The 19098-nt window shown below is 50.8% G+C and overlaps 1 long non-coding RNA gene across 1 annotated transcript; it reads left to right on the top strand.

Moving 5' to 3' along the window:
- Nucleotides 1–594: 594 nt before the first annotated feature.
- LOC122463884 lies at nucleotides 595–18226 on the top strand. Its single transcript, XR_006287592.1, has 3 exons — nucleotides 595–605; nucleotides 14183–14189; nucleotides 18083–18226. It is a non-coding gene; the product is annotated as an uncharacterized LOC122463884 (long non-coding RNA).
- Nucleotides 18227–19098: the final 872 nt, after the last annotated feature.

Here is a 19098-nt window from a genome sequence, read left to right as displayed (position 1 = left end):
TGTATGGCAATGGAGAGACTGTTAGAATACTGTGTCCTGTTGTGGTGTCTGCCCTTCAAAAGGGATGTGGGAAAAAACTGGAAAGGGCTCAGAAAAGAGCTACATGAGTGTGGGTGTGGTGGTTTTTTTTTTTTTTTTTTTTTGGAAGCTGTCTATTTGGGTTATCCAAGAGAAATTTAGGAGGGGACTTGATCGTGGTCTATATGCACCTACGTGGGGAGGAGATTTCTGATAGCAGTAGATAAAATCAGAGCAAGGTTTCAATGTCTGGAAGCTGAGGCTAGATTAATTGAGACCAGAAACAAGGTACACATTTTTAACAAGTGATGGAAATTAACAAATTTACCAAGGGCTGTGGTGGATTCTCTATCATTTAGTCTTAAATCAAGGCTGGGTGTCTTTCTGAACACCATGCTCTAGCTCAGCCAGAAATTATGGGCCAGATGCAGGAATCCCCAAGTGAGGTTCTCCGGCCTAGACTCTGCAGGAGGCCAGATTAGAGTATTATCAGGGCTCCTTCTGGTCTTAATCTAGGAATCTATCCTGCTATAGAATGGGAAACTGAGGCACATAAAGATTAGGAGTGTGGTGCTCATGGCTGATGAGTACCTGCAGTTGCCATGAGTTCAGTCAGGAGCATTTCCAAGTGTGGCCAAAGATGGTTTCGGAGCCTAGATTAGAAATTCAGGCATCCCTGGCTCCCAGTCCTGTGCTCAGCCCACAAACCCTCCCTATGTCTCCTAGAGCTCAAAGGTAGATTCTGGCACCTCTTCTCCCAGTGAAGACTATGGTATAAACTCTGACTGGCTCCACTGGAACACTTCTAAAAATCCCAACCTGCACGTTCATCTCCTTCGCACTGCCCTGGGAATGTCTACATGGCAATCTGAAGTGTGATTGCAGCACAGCTGGACATACTTGTGCTAGTGTGCCTAAAAAGGGTAGCTTAGATGTGGTTGCACCGACCCTGGCATGGGCTAGGAACAGGCATGCGGACCCAGGGTTCTGGGCAGGCTCATGCAGGCTGTGCTGAAGCTGCTGCTGCATTTATACAGCCATGCTAGGGTGGGTAAATCTGTCAGGGTTATGTCTGTCTATGCTGCAATCACACCTCTGATTGCAGCACGGACGTATGTTCTCCCAGGGCAATCCCAAGGCCAGTGGTTCCCTTCCTTGCCCAGCCTGCCCTAAACGAAGGGGCTGAGCCTTTGCAGACATGGCTGCCATGCGCAGCGCCAGCCCCAGTGGTTGATAAAATGAGGGCAGTTGCTTTGCCACCCACACAGATGCTGGCATTCAGCTCCTTAAAAAAAAAAAAAAAAAAAAAAAGGCGGCAGAGTAACAATGCCGGGGCGAGATGTTCTCCCAGCAGCAGCCGCCTCTCTTGAACTGACACACGGAGCTCGTGTTCCCAGACAATCAGAGTTACCCTGACAAAGCTTTTCCTTCCTCTATTATCACAAGTGAGCACAGTGTTTCATAAGCACCTCCCTTTGTTTGGCATTATTCAGTGTGCCTAGTGCTGAGATTCGGTGCATCGGAATGAAAATGGGGCAAGTAATATTGTAGCCTGCCTCTTGAAACTCTGGGAACATGCTGTCAGACATGGGCTTAGGCAATAGCTCCTGGTTGATTTAGCCCTTAACGTGGTTTTTTTTTTTTTTTTTCCAGCTTCTTTCATCTCCCAATAAGGTTCTCCTCCCCCCCCCCGCCCCCCGCCCAACCTTTACGAACTGTACGCAGGGATCTTTTCACCGGCCCACTGAAAACCAGTCACCTTTGGGACAGAACGCCGCAGCTGGGTGGTGACACTGTGAAGCAGAATCCTGCACCTAATTGTGAATACACAGGGGATGCAAGGAGATATAACTCGGATAATTACATTCTGGGTTGGTCAGGACATTGGGGTTAAGAGCTCCGTTTTTGCAAAAGAACAAGTGCTAGTGGTATCTTTCATGACCACTCAGGGCCTCAGTTGTACATCCCAGCCAAACAGATCCTCGGCTGGCGTAAACCAGCATTGCCCCCACCACTTTGATAGCACTTTGCCGATTGACACAGGCTCAACACTGACTCAGAAGGGAGAGCAAATCACCAGCATGCTGCAGCTGTTCTGATAGCACACCAACTTTTCCAAGGCAGTCTCCCACCCAAATCTCAACCCAGCCTCATGCTGCTCCAGCTTCTAGCTGGCCCCAGTGCTTCACGGTGAAGCTGTTGAATGAACAGCAAGGTTGTTTGTTTCTTCCCCTGCAGCACTCCCCACTGCAGTAGCTCACTGGTCTGCTGGCTTTACAGACCGATCATAATGCACAGCCAGTTGGCACTTTGCCATCAGTAGGTCAGGTGGCTCTGTGCGTCTGACATGCCCCCACATCCATGTTCATAAGTCCTGGCTGTAGCAGAACGAGGCGATCCTCTCTGGGATAAATCGTGCTCACCTCTGAGTTCCTTTCACCCAGCTGAGCTGCTAGGAGCCCGGCTGCCTAGTGGGGACATGTTCTCTGCATCTCTGTGCAGTGGGTGGGCAACACTCTCTCATTGTCCTTTTAGAGCCTTTTAATTTTGAAAGTGGCCTGGTGCTTGCCAGCCCCCTTGGGAGCCAGAATAGAGTCATGATGGGGGCCGACAGGACGCTCCAGGGGAGCAGGAGTGGGATGCTGCCCGCTGAGCATGAGGAGGAAGCTGCAGAGGCATTTCCCCCTCTCCTTCTGTCTCTCCCTGTAACTTCCTCTCCTTTCTCCACTTATGGGTGTCTCCCTCCCTCTACCCTTTTTCCATCTCTCCCTTCTTTCCATCGCTTCTTCTCTCTCTAACCTTCCAGCCTTTTCTTTGCATCTCTCTCTCCCCTCCCTGTCGTCCCCTGGCTGTTCATCTCTCCTTTCCCCTCCCTGTGTGTGGAAATCTTCCACAATTGAACCCACTCAGATGAATTGAGCGCCTGCCTGGAAAACCAGCCCTCTTATTATGGCTCCTGGCAGGAATACAAGATCACGGAACCTATTTTTGCAGGCTGGAAATTTACTGGCCATGAAGGTGAACCAGAAATTCCCAAGTCCCTCTAAGCTTTGGCCTAGTAAGAGCTGGAACAAAAAGCATCAGAGGGGCACGCTGCTGGGAGACGGTTATTGTACCTAGGCACAGCTTCGCTCCTGGAGCTTCTCGGGGGGAAGAGGTCCCGGTGGGGGTCTCCCGACTGGGAAGCAGGGGGCACGATGGAGCAGAGGGGTAGCCGTGTATGGCCACTGCAGGCTGCACCCGCACATGACTGGCTGTGCTCGTAGTGCCTAGCTTGTCCTTTCTGCTTCTGATGACGCAGGCCCATCTGTCCATCTGGAAGAGCAGCCAAGAGATGCAGCTGCTGCCAACGCCACGGACGAGGGGAGGGGAAGGGTGTGTGGCCTCTCCAATCTGCTAGGTGGGCAAGGTACCGTCACGGAGCGGAACCTCGGGGCTCCGTGCTGGCTGGAGGAGCCAGATGGCTGGTGCTTGGAGGGCAAATCTTTCTGATACTCAGTGCAGCTGGTCATGGATGTACAGCCAGCAAGAGGGAGAATGCCTTGGTGCCTTATAGCGGAGAAACAGGCAAAGAGCCAAGCGCTGGCACCAATAGGCAACTGCTCGCCCAAGCCACGGAGCCTCTGGGTGCCACATTCCCAGTGTGGCACAGCTCCGCAGCTCAAAGGGGACTGGTTCCATGCAACAGCACATGAGCGTGGGTGGGTGCATGCAGGCCTCTATGCTGGGCCCCTTGGGGAATTGGTGTCAAAAGGGGACACCGTATGTCCTCTCCCTTCTGGCAGCAAGTCCTGAGGGGGGAGACAATCCTGCAGACCCTCACGATGCTGATGCTGCTCAGGCCCCTGTGAAGCTTCATTGTCACCATTTCTAGAACAGGGCCTGTGCCCAGAGCACCTCGCTGCCTCTGCCCTTTGCTGCGTCTCCTCCTCCCACGCTGTGGAGGCTTTCAGCACAGGGCAGTAATGTTGATATATAGGAATTTAACATTGTTTCCTGACATGAGGCCCGGCTCAGCTAATTCACCTCAACAGCGAGGGCATGAGAATGTTCATTCAATTATGTCATCTCCACTCAAGTGCTCCCTGCCCCGATGCAAACCATCTCAATTACCCTCCTCTAATGTCCAGCTAATGGATGGAAATCGCATTCCCTAGGACCAGCCCCGAGTGCTGAGGGGAGCCCAGCCTGGGCTCTGGAGCTTTTAGCGAAACTTGATTTGTTTCATTGCCTGATTAAGGCTGAGTGGCTGATACTGGAACTGGCCCCTCGCCTCTCTCATTACCTTTTCCTCCCCCCCAAGTCATTCACAGGGCATTTTAAAAGCATCTGTCTCCTCTGACAGCTGGCCCTGTTCCCTGCTCTCTGTGATGGCAGGATCCTATGGGTTTTTCCACTGGGGTGCAGGGAGGAGTGGGGCTTGCCAGGCCTATGGGGTCCCTCAGGTGGGGTGTCTCAGCTGAAGAACAAGGGTGTGCTTGTGCTCGCAGCTGTGAGTAGGGGTTCAGGAGATCCGTTTGATCCCAGGTCTGCCATAGACTCCCTGTGGGAGTCACTTGATTTTGTGGCACCACCATTTGAGACCCTCCTTCTGGCCAATGGGGTATATTTCATAGACCTGCATGGTGGTGCACCAGCAAACCCCACAGTCTTCGCACCTATGGATTCTAATGTCCCCAAGTTCCCTTTTCTTCTCCTTTTCATCTACTACCCCAGAGGCCCTGCAGCCAGGAAAACAAGGCCCAGCAAGATGGCCTGGGCCTATTCCAGCTGATGTCTTCAGTGTCTAGCCCTGTGGGAACTCTGTGCATGCCAATCTAACCTTCTGGAGCAATCGCTTATCCTAAAAGCCACGTTGTCCCATGGCTTGAGCTGATTGAGCTAAGCTTTGGCTACAGCACACTGAATCTTGAATTCTCGTTCTGCAAGGTACTGGGAGACTCCCGTGTCCCTGTGACTTCACTTCAGCTCCTTGGTGGCTGGACGAGCTGGTAGAACGCTTGGTTTCCCTCTGCAGCAGCTCTGAAAGACGGCTGCCGCCTGTAGACTAGAAGCTGCACTCGGGGGGGCCCGGCCCAGCCCTGTATGTGTAGGTAGGCAGCAGTCCAGGAACATGCTCAAGGCCTCCCCCCACAAATTCATCAGCTGCCGTCCACCCTGGTTGCTGTGGCTTACGGTAAAGCACCACTTGGGTGATAGAATCCACCTCTGGAAGCCCGTTTGCCTCCCCTGACCGAGTGTGGTTGGACCACATTCAGCTGATGTACAGCAGTGGCAGGGAGCCCTAACTTACTCGGACCTGGGCTGAGTTCGCATGGATCCATATGATTAGTGGGATGGATTCAAACCCTCAGTATCGAGGCCGAAGGGTCTCTAGCCCATCCCCGTCCCTTGGAGCCAGCCAGCCCTTTTATAAGGCTCCTTGCTCACACACCAGCAGAAAGGGGGGAGGTGGCTTTTGCTGCTACCCCCCCCCCCCAATAAAATGTATCCCAGGAGCAGCTTTGTGCTTACGAGGAGAGCTGGCTGCGGAGGGCAGGCAGAGGAACTGCTTGCAGCTTACCCTCCTTCCAACGCTCACGCTCTCCCCTTTAAAGCACATGCTGGCAGCCTCGCTGTGTGCTGGGCCCAGTGCAAGAACAGAAGGGAAGCAGTTTCTCTAATCGCTGGCTGTGAGGGCACTGCAGCTCCCAGTGCACACCAGGGCAGCCTACACCCCTGCCTTATGGGGCTTTTCAGGGGTGCAGAATTGCTGGGGTGCAGCTTCCTGGCTCCACTCCAGTCCACCTCTGTTCTGCATGTAGCTTGATCCACAGCTGGCACCCAGCTGCTGCAGGGGTGGCACAGAGCTGGTGGTGTCAGGTCTGTAGCCGGCCTAGGGCCCTCCTGTGCCAAGGGCTGCTCCCCAGTGGTGAGCTTATAGCTGCCCTATAGCCACATTGCACCAGTCCAGGTGATTCAAAGAAACCATCGCTCCATGTCAAACCTCGGCCTTGGTCTTCAGACAAACCTCTGTCTCTCCTCTCACATACACACACAATCGCACACACCTTGCCCATTAAATACACCCTCCCAGCACTGTACAAACCTCCTAAAGCCACCAGATTCAAGCAAATGATTAAAATGATGAACAGAGATTGGAGTCAAACAAATCCCTTCCTTAGGAAGAAAATCCCCATCCACCACTCTTTCAGCCCAATTTTTTTTTCTTTTGCTCAGGTGCCTTGGGGTTTTAATTAAATGTCAAATATAATTTGGGACTGCAGAGGCTGATGTGTGTATGAACATAAAACTTGACAGCTCAGTTCTGGGTCTCGTCAGTACTTACCTAATACCGCACTCTTTGGGCTAATTGACCACTCGCTGGCAGAGGGCCATGGGAGAAATCTCCTCGACCCGCTCGTGTTTTAAGTAAACACTGAAAAATTAATAAATAAAGCTTGTTCCGAGCAAAGCCTGGAAGCTTCAGAAATGGCAATATCTGATTCTGTCTACCTAGGAACTGAGGAACAGCCAACCCAGAGTGCCCCATGGGCCGTTTAGTCTGTCACTGGATTGGAGACAAGATTCCAGTTTCCTGATTCTCTGCCTGGCCCCAGGGGAAGGTGAGAGCAACCACGAGGGACCCCCCCCCAAGGGACCACATGCCATCTGGAGATGGCTAGTGCACATTGTTATCCTGTCATGCCCCCAGCCTGCCCCTCCCTGCACTGGGTCAGAGGAGTAGGAGTTCCCAATAGCACACCACAAGGCACAAAGGGAGTGGAGCAGAGCAGAGATCACCTGTGTCTGGCCCTCTAAATTGTTCCAAATGCTCTGCCTGATGATTCCTCGGGGATCTTACTCAGGTACCTGCTGGTCCCGTTCCAAAGGGCCCTCTGTATGTGGGGAAGCATATGTAGATATTCTGTATATATAGCAGCACACGCATTGATCATCTCCTTAAGTGTCTTGGATGAGGCCCAGTATCCGAGCGTTCAATTAGCCGGGAGAATCATGTCCTTATGCAACTATCGCTTTCTCTCTGGCAGAGCAGATCTGGGAACCCGCTCGATAGCTCTGAGCGTGCTGCCGCCAAGCAGCCCTTGTTAGTTCTCCACACAATGAGAAAGGAACAAGTGTAAAAGAACTAGCGCTCTCGTCTTCCTCTCATCCCTGGTGTCGGCAAGGTGCTGGGTACAGGGCCTGAAGCATCTTGCCCTTGCTGCTGCTTTCCGATTCCTCGGCCCCTGCCCTGAGTAGAGGGGATGGAGGCCAGGCTGTGCCCTGTCCCATCAATCCCATCCGCTCTGAGGAGGGTGTGAGCGACTGTCACGGGACGGCATTACTTAAATTGAGCTGGGAACTCGGTAGTGGGAGGAACAAGGGGAGTTCCCCTCCGGGACGAGCCATAAGTCAGGCTGAATTACCCACGAGGAGCAGAATAGCTTCCTGGGGGGGAAGCCTTGAGGTAGGGCCTCAGAGGCAAACTACTGCAGTCCCTGGCAAGGGAAGCAGTGGGAGAAGCCTGGTGGGGAAGAAAGCAAAAAAAGCTCTGAAGGGGCCCAGAAGCACAAAATTTCAGGGCTGCCAGAGGGGGCAGAACTATTAGTTTATGCATTTGGTTTGGACTTTAAATTGGACCTTTTGTTACCCAGGAAGGGGAGTGAATTGTTACATGGCTTGACCGAGGGAGCTGAGCTATGGAAAGATGTTGATGTTGGGCTGGGCTTGGCCTTGTGTCCAAGGAGGTGGCTGCTGGGGGGTGGGGGTGCCGGTGCAAGAGGTGAAGTCCCCTGCAATGCTGCATCCAGGCATAAGGGGGTGCCCTTGAGGTAAGGATGCATGCCTACCCCCCACTTATTCATGCGCAGCTAGACCCATGCAGCCTCTGTAAGGGATTTGTGCTCCACTGTGTGGGTCTATGGTGCAAGTCATGGTATAGCCCTCTGGGATCAATGACTTGTTATGATTATTTGCGTTGTGGTAGTGGCAAGGAGCCCCTGTCATAGACCAGCGCCCCGATGTACTAGGTGCTGTACAAACAAGAACAAAACGATGGTCCCTGCCCCCAAGGAGCTTCCAATCTCCGCATAAGACAAGAGGCAAAAGATGGAGCCAGCCAGCCAGCTGGGGAATGCAAGGAAAGGATGAGACAATGGTGACAGTTGAACTGATTTTGTGTGTTGGGGAGAGACATTGTCCCACTTGTGATTTGGGGGTTCTTTTTATAAACACTGGGAGACTGTGTGGTCCAGTGGATGAGGTACTGACTTAGGACACCTGGGTTCTATTCCTGGCTCTGCTACTGACCCCCTCTGTGACCGTGGGGAAGTTCCTTCCTCTCTCTGCATTTGTCTGTTTAGAAAGTAAATTCTCTGGGACAAGGGCCACATACTACTGTGTGTCTGTACCGCACAGAGTGCAATGGGCCTCGAGCTGCTGCATAATGTCGATAACTGGTTAGTTGTAGAGCACTTGGTTCCAGCCAAGCACATTGTTACAAAAAACGTATATTTGCGAAACTTTCTGAAGTGAACTATTTTGAACTTACAAGCCCTTAATACCAGAGTTGGGTTTGAGCGGCAAAACTTGGAACCAGATCTGGATTTTGGACACCCAGCTCTAGTGTGTGGGTTTAGTCCGTTGGTAACGCTCCTGTGGCTCTTGATGTTCAAAGCACTTCACCGACATTACTTAATCACTCCTCACAAAGTTCCTCAGAGGGAGGCCGGGGTTATAACTGCCATTGTTTGGGGAAACTGAGGCTCGGATATGTGACTTGACAAGGTCAATCAGTAGCTTGGTGGCAGGGCCAGGAATTGAACCCTGATGTTCTGACTCATGCTCTGATTTCTAGACTATGCTGGTCTCATTTCTAAAATTCAGATCCAGCTGTGGGTTTGGATTTCAAACACCTGTGATGTTCAGGTTTGATGTCAAACCCCCGCATCCAAATGCCCTTATCGCTAGAAGAAGTGAGAGGTTGTATCACTTGAGGGTGGGTGTGGGTGTGTGTGTGGGCGTGTGTGTGAGAGAGAGAGAGAGAAGGCAAAGGGCTAGATTGTGCTGAGCTTAACCTCAGTTGGAGTCAATGAGAGCTGCTGGCTGAAAACTAGCCTCGGTCCGAGAAGGACAGGAGATGCTCTGAGGGCAAGTCTATGGGTGCAGTTGTGCACACTATGCTGACGGGTGAGCGCTCTCCCATTGGCACAATTACTCCATCTTGGCGAGAAGCGGAAGCTATGTCAGCGGGGAGGCTTTTTCACACCCCTGAGCAATGTAAATTATATTGACTTAGGCTGTAGTGTAGATCTGCCTAAGTATACTCAATCCTGCCTCAGTGTGAAGAGATGGATTGGATGACTTCTTGAGGTTCCTTCGAGACTCATGTTTCTATGAGTCTGACATGATTGTTTCAAGTTTTGTGTGTGTGCGTGCGCGCCCACTGCATGGGAGGTTTGGAAAGGAAAGCAGGAGAAGGGAAAGCAAAGGAGAATGACAGGAGTGACCTTGAAAGAATCTCGTCTCATAGACAGCGAGGGAATGACGGGTTCACGAGCAGCATCAGAGCTGAATTACTTTGCCTTAATTACTATCATTCCGAGAGAATACAAAGCTGCTGGCTTGCTTAATGGAAACTTGTCCTGGTCAGATGTCTCTCTCTGAGCAAACTCTCCAGACAAGGACATTACCAAGCTGGCAGACACTGTTCCATCAACTTCATATGCAGGAGGTTTAACGTTTGACAAATAGAGGAGTGTTGACTCAAAGGGGTCAGACCAAGCAGGAGATTCTATATTTGCCTGGCTCCTCTGCTTGCCTTTCTTTTTTTTTTAAAAAGCCGCTGCTCTTATCAAGCATCTTTTTCCACACTAACAATTACATCTGTAGAAAGACCTCAATTGTGTGAGGGAAGGCAGCAAGGCGGGGGGCATTCCCCCACAGCAGTTGAAGAGGGAGAGCTGGCTTGGAAAACATCAGTGGGGGTAGAAATAGCACATGCCCCTGTACAGCAAGACACCTTGCCAACCACTCCCAAGATCAGGCAATCTGCTGGCCACCACGGTTCCACTACCGTCAGCGGGACTGCAAACTCAAGGGGCTGCAGGGTCGTGAAGGAGGCTAGAGCTCAAAACCTTCTGATCCAGCAACCATGGAAATCCATGGAAAAACTCCCATGGACTCTGGAACGGGCCCTGCAAGGACAGTCTCTTTCCACTCACCCTGAAGCAGAAAGGCCCATGGCCACAAAGATATTTAGGCTCCTAACTTTTATTGATTTCCGTGGAAGTTAGAGGCTAAATAGCTTTGTAGACCTGGGTCTAAGTCCATTAGCTGCTCCAGGCTTAAAGGACAGGGCTTGAATCCTCTGTGGGCTGTAACTATTAGTAGCTGACAACCACCCATCCTGGAGCAACCCGGTATTTTATCTGACACAGGGACGTGTGCTCACCCCCCTCCAGCTGGCCTATCACAACACACAGGCCTCTGCACAAGCAGGTTGTAGGCTTGTAGAACAAACATGCCATAGGCCACCAATGAGATGGGCTTTGAGAACTTTGAGCCAAAGAGCAGCTCTGTGGGCTGGCAGCTGTAGTAGACTCTCTCTTTTTTTTTTTTCCCCCCCTCAGACCAACCACTAGAAATGGACAAAGACCCACCTTCCTCGAGAGAATTACATTGGCTAGTGCACTTTTAGTGCAAGTGGTGCCTCTGCAGGGCTTAATGCAATGGGGACTTGGCCCATGCCTGGGGGCTCCTAGGTATTGCTGCAATGTAAACCCTTAAAAGTAAAGACATAGCAATGGTCTCTTTCCAGCTGGCCTTTGCACATGCTTATTAATTGTACCCCTACTCCCACAACACACTTTAACTACATCACTGCCCTAGGATGCATGTTGCCAGCCTAACAAAGTGGCACCCATGTGGACGTAGATCTGATGTGCTTGTGAGCAATTTAAAATGAACCTCTCTCCACCTCTTGCAATGTCCCCTGTGGTTTTTGTCCTGGCTCAGAGTTCCAGTTGGCAAGAAAAGCCAAGACTCCATCTGGTGGCTGCTTGGAAGGAGGGGTTCACAGTCTCTTGCACCCAGGAATCCATGCTGCAGTGCTGGAACTGGCCCAGGAGCTTCAGTGTAGGTGGGAAGGGCAACAGGACACAGAGTGAGCAGACCCCTAGTGACCACAGAGAGGAATGGATGGCTCAGGGCACCACCGACTCAGGGAGGGTGGAAGCTGAAGGCCGAACTGGTTGAATCCTGCTTGCTTTCCCAGCAGCACAGTGAAGATGTAAGGCCCTGCTCCCCGTGAAGTCAGTGGCCACACTCAATGGTGCCACATCCAGCAGGGCGGAATGAGAGGCTGTCCCCACGTCTAGGTGCCCTTTGCCAGTCGGAGCCAGCTAGATCTGATCCCTCTGCCTGCTAGGCTACAATCACCATCCTGCGCGGGGCTCTGTGTACAGCGGCACCCTGGCAAACACTAGGCTTTATGCAGAACTCCCAGCCCCGGCCAGGCTCTGGGAGGGAGAGATGGAGACAGAGCACTGCTGCTCAGAGCTCCTTGTGTCTCCCCAGCCTCTGCCTAGGTCTGCCTGGCACTCACGTACCATTTCAGTGTCTCATGTATTGATCACTGGAGGCTATTCCGCAGGGCTGTAAGTAATGGGGGGCCGGCCCTGTGCCGTGCCAGGAGATGCAAGTAAGTTATGGCAGGGCAGCTGCTCAGGTAATGCTAGCAGAGGGTCTATTACCTCCTTGGCCTTGGGATTTTGTTCATTTGTTTTCCCTTCTGTCAGGCGCTTTTATTAACACGATGAAAAGGCACTTGTGTCAGGGACTGGAGCAAAGTCATGGCTGGGAGCACTGACCCTGGCTCAGCAATGATCTAGACTGAGACCATCAATCGTCACAGTTCCAAGATAACATGCTTCTCCGGTAAGGCTGCCAATTTTGGTTGGACATATTCCTGGAGGTTTCATCATGTGACAATCTTTAATTAAAGATTCATTTTTAATTTTTGGTGATTCCAGGTCAGTCCTGGAGGGTTGGCAACCCTACTCTCTGGGCAACCAGAGGCCGGGCGGACTCTGCATTCTCCTTTTTCAGGAGATCAAGGGCTGGGGAATGCCCCAGAGGTGACCTAGTCTAGCTTGAATGAGAGTCCAGAGCCTAAGGACCTTTGAGAATCTGGTAGGAATTCTACCTGGTAGGAATAGGAAGAACCAGGAGAAGAGAGCTAAGCCCTGTTCCTTCCTTGGTCTGGCTCTTATTGCCCAGAGAGTGAGATCCTCAGCTGGGAAAGTCTATCCTAAATGGTCAGCTGAGGAGCAACAGCTCTGCCCCCACCACAGGCCAGAGTCCAAACCTCAGTGGCAGCGCATGTTGAAACCCAGCTGGTTCAGGTCTTGGCAGCAGCCAGCACTCACTGCAGATACTGGCTCCTGAAGGCTCTGCCTTACTGCTGTTGTGCAGAGCAGGTACAAGAATACCGCAAACTCCCAGGCATTAGGCACTTGGTGTACAGACAGAGTGCGTTTCCATTAGCCTGAGAGAAGCAGTATCTCCTTTACTATAATAAATAATACAGTCCATTGTCCTCCTCTAGCACCTTTCATCTGAGCATCTCCATCACTTTACACCCTCACAACAGCTCAGGGTGAGAGGCATTGTTCCAGGTCTTTTACAGAAAGGGAAGCCGAGCCACAGAGCACTGAAGAGACTTGCCTAAGGCCACACAGAGGGTCCACTGCAGAGGAGGAATGAGAAACCAGTTGCCTGCTCTAACCACATGGCCAAGTTCCCCTCCCAGAGCCAGGAGATGGAACGCAGGTGTCCTGAAGATCTACTCATGAAAGCAGAGGAGTGACAATCCTCCCATCAGAGCTGGGAGTAGAACCTAGGAAGCCTGGCTCTCCACCCCTTTGCTCTGACTACTAGGTACTGCCCCCCCCACATCAAAAGAAATATAGTGGTAGTAAAATTAAGCCACATCTTTGCCTCCTTACTCCTGTAACAGAAGGCCGCCTGAACCTCTGCACTTCCAGCTACTCTCTTCACCAAGGCAGATGGGGATTGCTGGCTGTTCATCAGATTTGTAATTAACAAGTAATTCATTTGGTGGCTAATGAACAAATGATCAACCTGGCAAGGCATGTCCAGCATTCTGACTGGTGAGAGATGCAGTTGTTAATAACCACTTGGGAGCATCTGTTTTCCAAAGGTAGTTGGTTCAGTGGCAGCCGCTAAGGCCAAGAACTATGGCAGCCATCCACAGAGCAGAGCCAATGGATGGATGGAGGACAGCCATGCATCTCGGGGAGCTCATTAAAGCAAAGCAAAGAATGGATGAGTCCACTCCATATCTCCTTGGTGGTCCATTGATGGTATCTATATGGCCCTGTGCGGGGCTGTATAGCCTATCCTGGCTCGGAAAGGGTTAATGGGATCTGAGAGGCCAATTAACATGTGCTGGAGCATAGGCCAGCCCCATTTGCAGATGAGCCCCCACTGGGGGAAGAACTCGCTGGTGACTATGAAGGAAGGAAGCCCAGAGTAGAAGGGGGTTGGAGGGAGAAGCTCTGAGGTCATTCTCCAGGACTGCAGAGTGGTGAGAAGCTGGGAAGTGTTCAGTGTAGGAACAGGCCAAGGGGACCTGGAGGTGGCAGTTGGTTTAATTTTATATTTTTGGCTTAGGGATTCGAGGGGCCAGCCCAGGCACTGTGAGGAGGGTGACCTTGGAGATGTTGGGGGAGAGGCCTGCTGACAGGCTACGTCACGAAGACATTTAGGGAGGCAGCCAGGCCTGGAGTGGTCATTCCATTAGCTCATGCTTTTCCACTCCAACAGCACTACCTTGGAGCAAGATCATTGGGTGGACTGAGGTTTCTTTTGCATTGTGCTTCAGGGTTGGCTGATCATCCCATGGCCATACAGGGCCCAGAGCATCATCCATCACACTGGGAATGGCAGCCGCAACCTTCCCGAGTTGTTCACTGTTGGTACCACCGAGGAGGTGTCTAGAGGCCCCACCTGAGATCAGAGCCCCTGCGGATGAGATGCTGCACAAACAGTCCCTGCCTCAGGAAGTTCACTGAATGAACTGATGACAAAAAGACTAGGAAGGGAAACAGAGGCCGAGGCCCAGCCCCAGCCCTCAGAACGCTGCTGGAGGTGTTCTTAGCATTCCAGTAGCCCATTGAGCTGCCAGCACAGATCTGGAACTCGCTGTGCTAGGTGCTGTGTGTACACCGCTTCTGGCCTGAAGCGTTTACCGTCAAAACAGACAAGGCAGACCCTGGGTGGAAGGATGCTGGAGTCAGCGCTGAAGCTTTGGGGTTTGGACAGGGCTCAGACCGGTCCCACCCGCCCGAGGATTACAGTGTTAATGAGTAATCCATCACTTTAACAACCTTGACTCTAGCTAATGTGGTAATTCCTTACAGAATTAGACTCCAAAGGCGAGAGAGTAAGCAAATTCAGCATGTATTAAAGGGACTTAAATGGAAATGGGGGGAGGGAGGGGAATCCTTTGGTCACATTTATCAGTTTACTCAAGAAATAAAGTGAGATCCAAGAAGAACAGTCCCTTCCAATTAGCATGGACTCCAGCATGGGGCTTGCCTATAGGACCATTAGAAGGCTGGGCCGGTTACACAAGGAGAGTAAAGGAACTGCATCCTGTGATCCTAAATATCAACTTCCAAATGGGGCCAAGCATCAAGTACTGCCCTGAATTTTGGGCTTCGTCAGTGGTATCTCTGAGGCACAGGAGGAGACTGGATGGAATATCCCAAAAGCAACGCCAGCACTCTGCCAGCCTGTGTTCGCTCTGAATTCGGCTTGTGTGATTAGTGTTGTCATTGCACAAAGGGATTGAAGTTGCCTGGCACACCTACAGAATAGTGTTACAAACATGTATAAGTAGTTGTGGGGAAATGCATTGTTTGAGGCTGTCAGACGATAATGCCACCTACTGCAGGCGGGCACAGTGTGAGGTCCTATCGCACAGCAACACTTGCCGGTACGCATCACAGCACCCCAGCTATTCCAGCCCTGGGACCCTCCCTACGGCTCTGACAATGCACCTCAATCCTGAACCCTTAAACCTCCAGCTATTGCAGGCCTGGGACTGCTACACAGTTCTGTGGATGCCTCTCAGTCCTGACCCATTTCACCCCTTCCTGGTCCAATCCCTCCTTTCTCAGCTCTGCCTGGCATCACAAAAGCAGGAATGCTCGCATCTAGGTTTTCAGTTCAGCCCATAGTAAAGAAAGGGCCCTGTTTGCACAAACTGCCCCAAGGTTCACAGGAGGTCAGAGCTGCTTTTTGGTTCTGTCCATCTTTTTACATGATGAAAGCAGCTGGCGTCGGCTGGCACCCAGGCATACTAGCTCTCACCAGCAGGGTTGTGTAATGTAAAATGTTCCTCGTCTGAAAGGCATGTTTTAGTCTATGCAGCACTGCTAATAAAGAAGATGGTCTGTTGATGTGTAAATGGTTATTTTTGGAATTAATCACATTACTTGCACTGTATGGTGCAGATACCTTAGTACAATTGCACTGTCAGCCCGTATCTGGTCATGCTGTGCAATTAATGTTCATCTTGCCTGTAAATTCAGCACATGATTTAGGCTTTGTGTATACAATTAGGGCCACAGTTGCAAATGCATCTTCTAAAGTTGCATATGCAAGATTCACTACCAGCAGGACCATATTTGGATGTACGCATAATCTCAGTGATGACCTGGGGACATCCCATTCCTGACGCCTTGCTAGGATTTTGGAATAATCAAAGAAGAGATTGGCCTTTACGTTGACCCCACTGGGTCAGGACCCTAGGAGATTAGGCAATGCTGTGCAGACAGCCAGGCAGTGCAGACGTGGTGCCTCATTTATGGATGTCCCTTTCAAGACTCAGTGCCTTGATTTAAGGAGCTCTCACTACATTGTTTTTGAAGTAAATTACAAATCAAAGTGCAGATTGCTGGATGCTCCATGTTAAATCGAAGGCTGTAATGCAACGGAATCAGTGCTCTGTAATGCAAGTGTAGTTCATGTTCACCAGGATTTTGTGTTGCTAGCTAGTAGTTGCTGTGCCTGCAGCAGGGTGGTCACTTAATGAGCTGGGTCCTTTAGCTCAGGCAGTGGATGCTTATTTTTTTTTAAATATAGATCCTGAAGTCCCAGGTTCAATTCCTGCAGATGACCCAAGGGGAAAGGCATTGTTGTTCAAGCTAGCTGTGTTTTGGCACTAAAATCACACAGCGCCCCCTTAGCAGAAGTCCATCCCATTGGGAAAGCATGTTACAGCTAACAGGACTGTGAACCAACCTCTTGTTGTGACCTGTTGTTGACACTGCACTGATGCTCACAATATGCCCCGTGTTTTCCAAATTCAGAGGAGGAGGGCTTAGGGCCTGATTTGTAAAGGTACGTAGATGCCTAAAGATGAAGATGGGTGCCTAACGGGATTTGCAAAAACACACAGGCATCTAACTGCCTTTGAAATCTCCGGTTTTAACTGATAAAATCACCAGCTCTGGCTAGAACACTTGTTGCAACAATGTAATTGGTTTTTTTAAAATCTGTGCCCACAATAGACTAAGGAGCAAAGAGACTTGTCCTAGGTCAGCAGTAGGGGCTCCTGAGTTACAGTACAATGCCCCAGGCTCTTAGCCAGTGTCTTTTCTTTTAATGTCTTCCACACATCATTGTACAATCCTGGAGGGTGCTGAGTGCTTTCAATCCCAGAAATGAACAGCAGCTGGCAGGATGGGTGCTCTTTGTGGAGGCTCACTTCACCTGTGATAGATCTGATTGCAAGCACGCTGAGCCTGTCACCTCTGAACAAATGCAAGAAATGATCAGCCAAGGACTTAGTTCTCTGTGGCTAAAGGGCGATTTAGAGTTTCCAACTTTGCTCTGTCTCCATCCAGGCCCTAGTAACTGCAGATTTTAATAGGTTCTCTGAAATGCTCTTCTGGAGGGACCGAGTGTAGCTATCAGAACAGCTGGTAGAACATGACATTCTACAGGGCTTTTAATCCACACCCCCTCCTGACCAATGGAGAAGAGGAATCATATGGCATTAAAGAGCAGGGAAATGAGACCCAGCAGCCAGCCCTTCCAAGTCCTTCCACATGTGACAGGGGAGTGCCTGGCCGTGACAGGGAGCGTGCAGCTTTCAAGGCAGCCGGCAGCACTCCCAGTCAGCGAGTGCCAAAGCCAAATGGAAAAGCCAAAGCTGCCTCTGCTGAGAGAAGCAGCAGCCACATTAGGGGGGGCGTATGTTAGTTGCTCTGCACGCTGAAGAAACAAAAAAGCAGGAAGTGTGTGCTCCCGAGCCATGCCACCCGCTCCGGGGAGCAAGCAGTGCGGAAGGAAGGACTTCAAGATTTAAACCCACAGGTGGCTTGGCTCCTGGGTTCTGCTGGTGCTGATGCAGATAAACACCCTTCAGTGGTGGCTATGAGAAGGCTCCTGAGTGGCCTGTCTGGACCTCACAACCATCTGTCCTGCTGGATTTTGGGTGCATGTCACCTTTTAGGTCTCCATCATAACCCAGTACAGAACAGAAGCTAATGCTGCCTGCTGCACGGGGCAGCGGGTGAGCTGGACGCTTGCTCCTTAAGGGTCAAGGTGGAATTTTCCTAAGCAGGCAGCTCATAATGACAGCCAGACTAACCCCCCTGCAAAGCAGCTGAATCTCTGCTCTAGGAGTCCCAGGCCTTCTGATTGCACCAGGGCTCATGCCACCTTGACCTCTGCATATCCATTATTATGTAGCGATAGAAAATCACCTCCTCTTGCCCCAGTCTGGAACGCAATGGGTTAATGCACTGGCCACCTGTCTTTGGAGACCCTGGGTCAGAGTTTGGTTAGGCTGGTGAAGAGGGATCTTTATTGTTGCTATTGGGTATTGGACCACATCTCAGAACCCACTGCATATTTCAGCATGATTGGCAGTCTCTGCTCAGGACTGGAGTAGTGGGGAGGGTGGCAGTGGCAGGTCAGGACTGAAGGGCACTGGCAGAGCTGTGTGTAGTAGCCAGAGGTGCTGTGTGTCAGGACTGTGTGTCAGTGTTGATAACTGCAAAGTACTGGGCATTGGAAAACATAATCCCAACTCTACATCTAAAACGATGGGGTCTAAATTAGCTGTTACCACTCAAGAAAGAGATCTTGGAGTCATTGTGGATAGTTCTCTGAAAACATCCACTCAGTGTGCAGCAGCAGTGAAAAAAGTGAACACAATGTTGGGAATCATTAAAAAAGGGTTAGATAAGAAAATATCATATTGCCTCTATATAAAGCCATAGTACACCCACATCTGGAATACTGCATGCAGATGTGGTCGCCCCGTCTCAAAAAAGATATATTGGAGTCGGAAAAGGTTCAGAAAAGGGCAACCAAAATGATTAGGGGTATGGAACAACTTCCGTATGAGGAGAGATTAATAAGTCTGGGCAGCTTTGAAAAGGGACGACTAAAGGGGGATATGATAGACATCTATAAAATCATGACTGGTGTGGAGAGAGTAAATAAGAAAGTGTTATTTCCTCCTTCTCATAACACAAGAACTATGGGTCACCTAATGAAATGAATAGGCAGCAGATTTAAAACAAACAAAAGAAAGCATTTCTTCACACAACGCATAGTCAACCTGTGGAACTCCTTGCCAGAGGATGTCATGAAGGCCAGACTATAATAGGGTTCAAAAAAGAACTAGATAAGTTCATGGAGGATAGGTCTATCAATGGCTATTAGCCAGGATGGGCAGGGATGGTGTCCCTAGCCTCTGTTTGCCAGAAGCTGGGAATGGGCAACAGGGGACGAATCACATGATGATTCCCTGTTCTGTTCATTCCCTCGGGGGCACCTGGTATTGGCCACTGTCAGAGGACAGGAGGATACTGGGCTAGATGGACCTTTGGTCTGACCCAGTGTGGCCGTTCTTATGACTGAAGGGCAGCAGCAGAGCTGTGAGTGGGGAGCCCAGGAGTGACACAAGAGAAGGGGTGCTGGCTTCAGGTCGCTACTGAGGGGCATTGGCAGAGCTGCTGAGAGAGGAACAGGAGCAGAAGAGCAGGGGCTGCT

Source organism: Chelonia mydas, chromosome 26 (genome assembly GCF_015237465.2).
Source record: "Chelonia mydas isolate rCheMyd1 chromosome 26, rCheMyd1.pri.v2, whole genome shotgun sequence".
In the NCBI taxonomy this organism is placed as follows: domain Eukaryota; kingdom Metazoa; phylum Chordata; order Testudines; family Cheloniidae; genus Chelonia; species Chelonia mydas.
The sequence above is the reverse complement of the archived record's forward strand: the minus strand, read 5'-3'. Positions and strand labels throughout refer to the sequence as shown.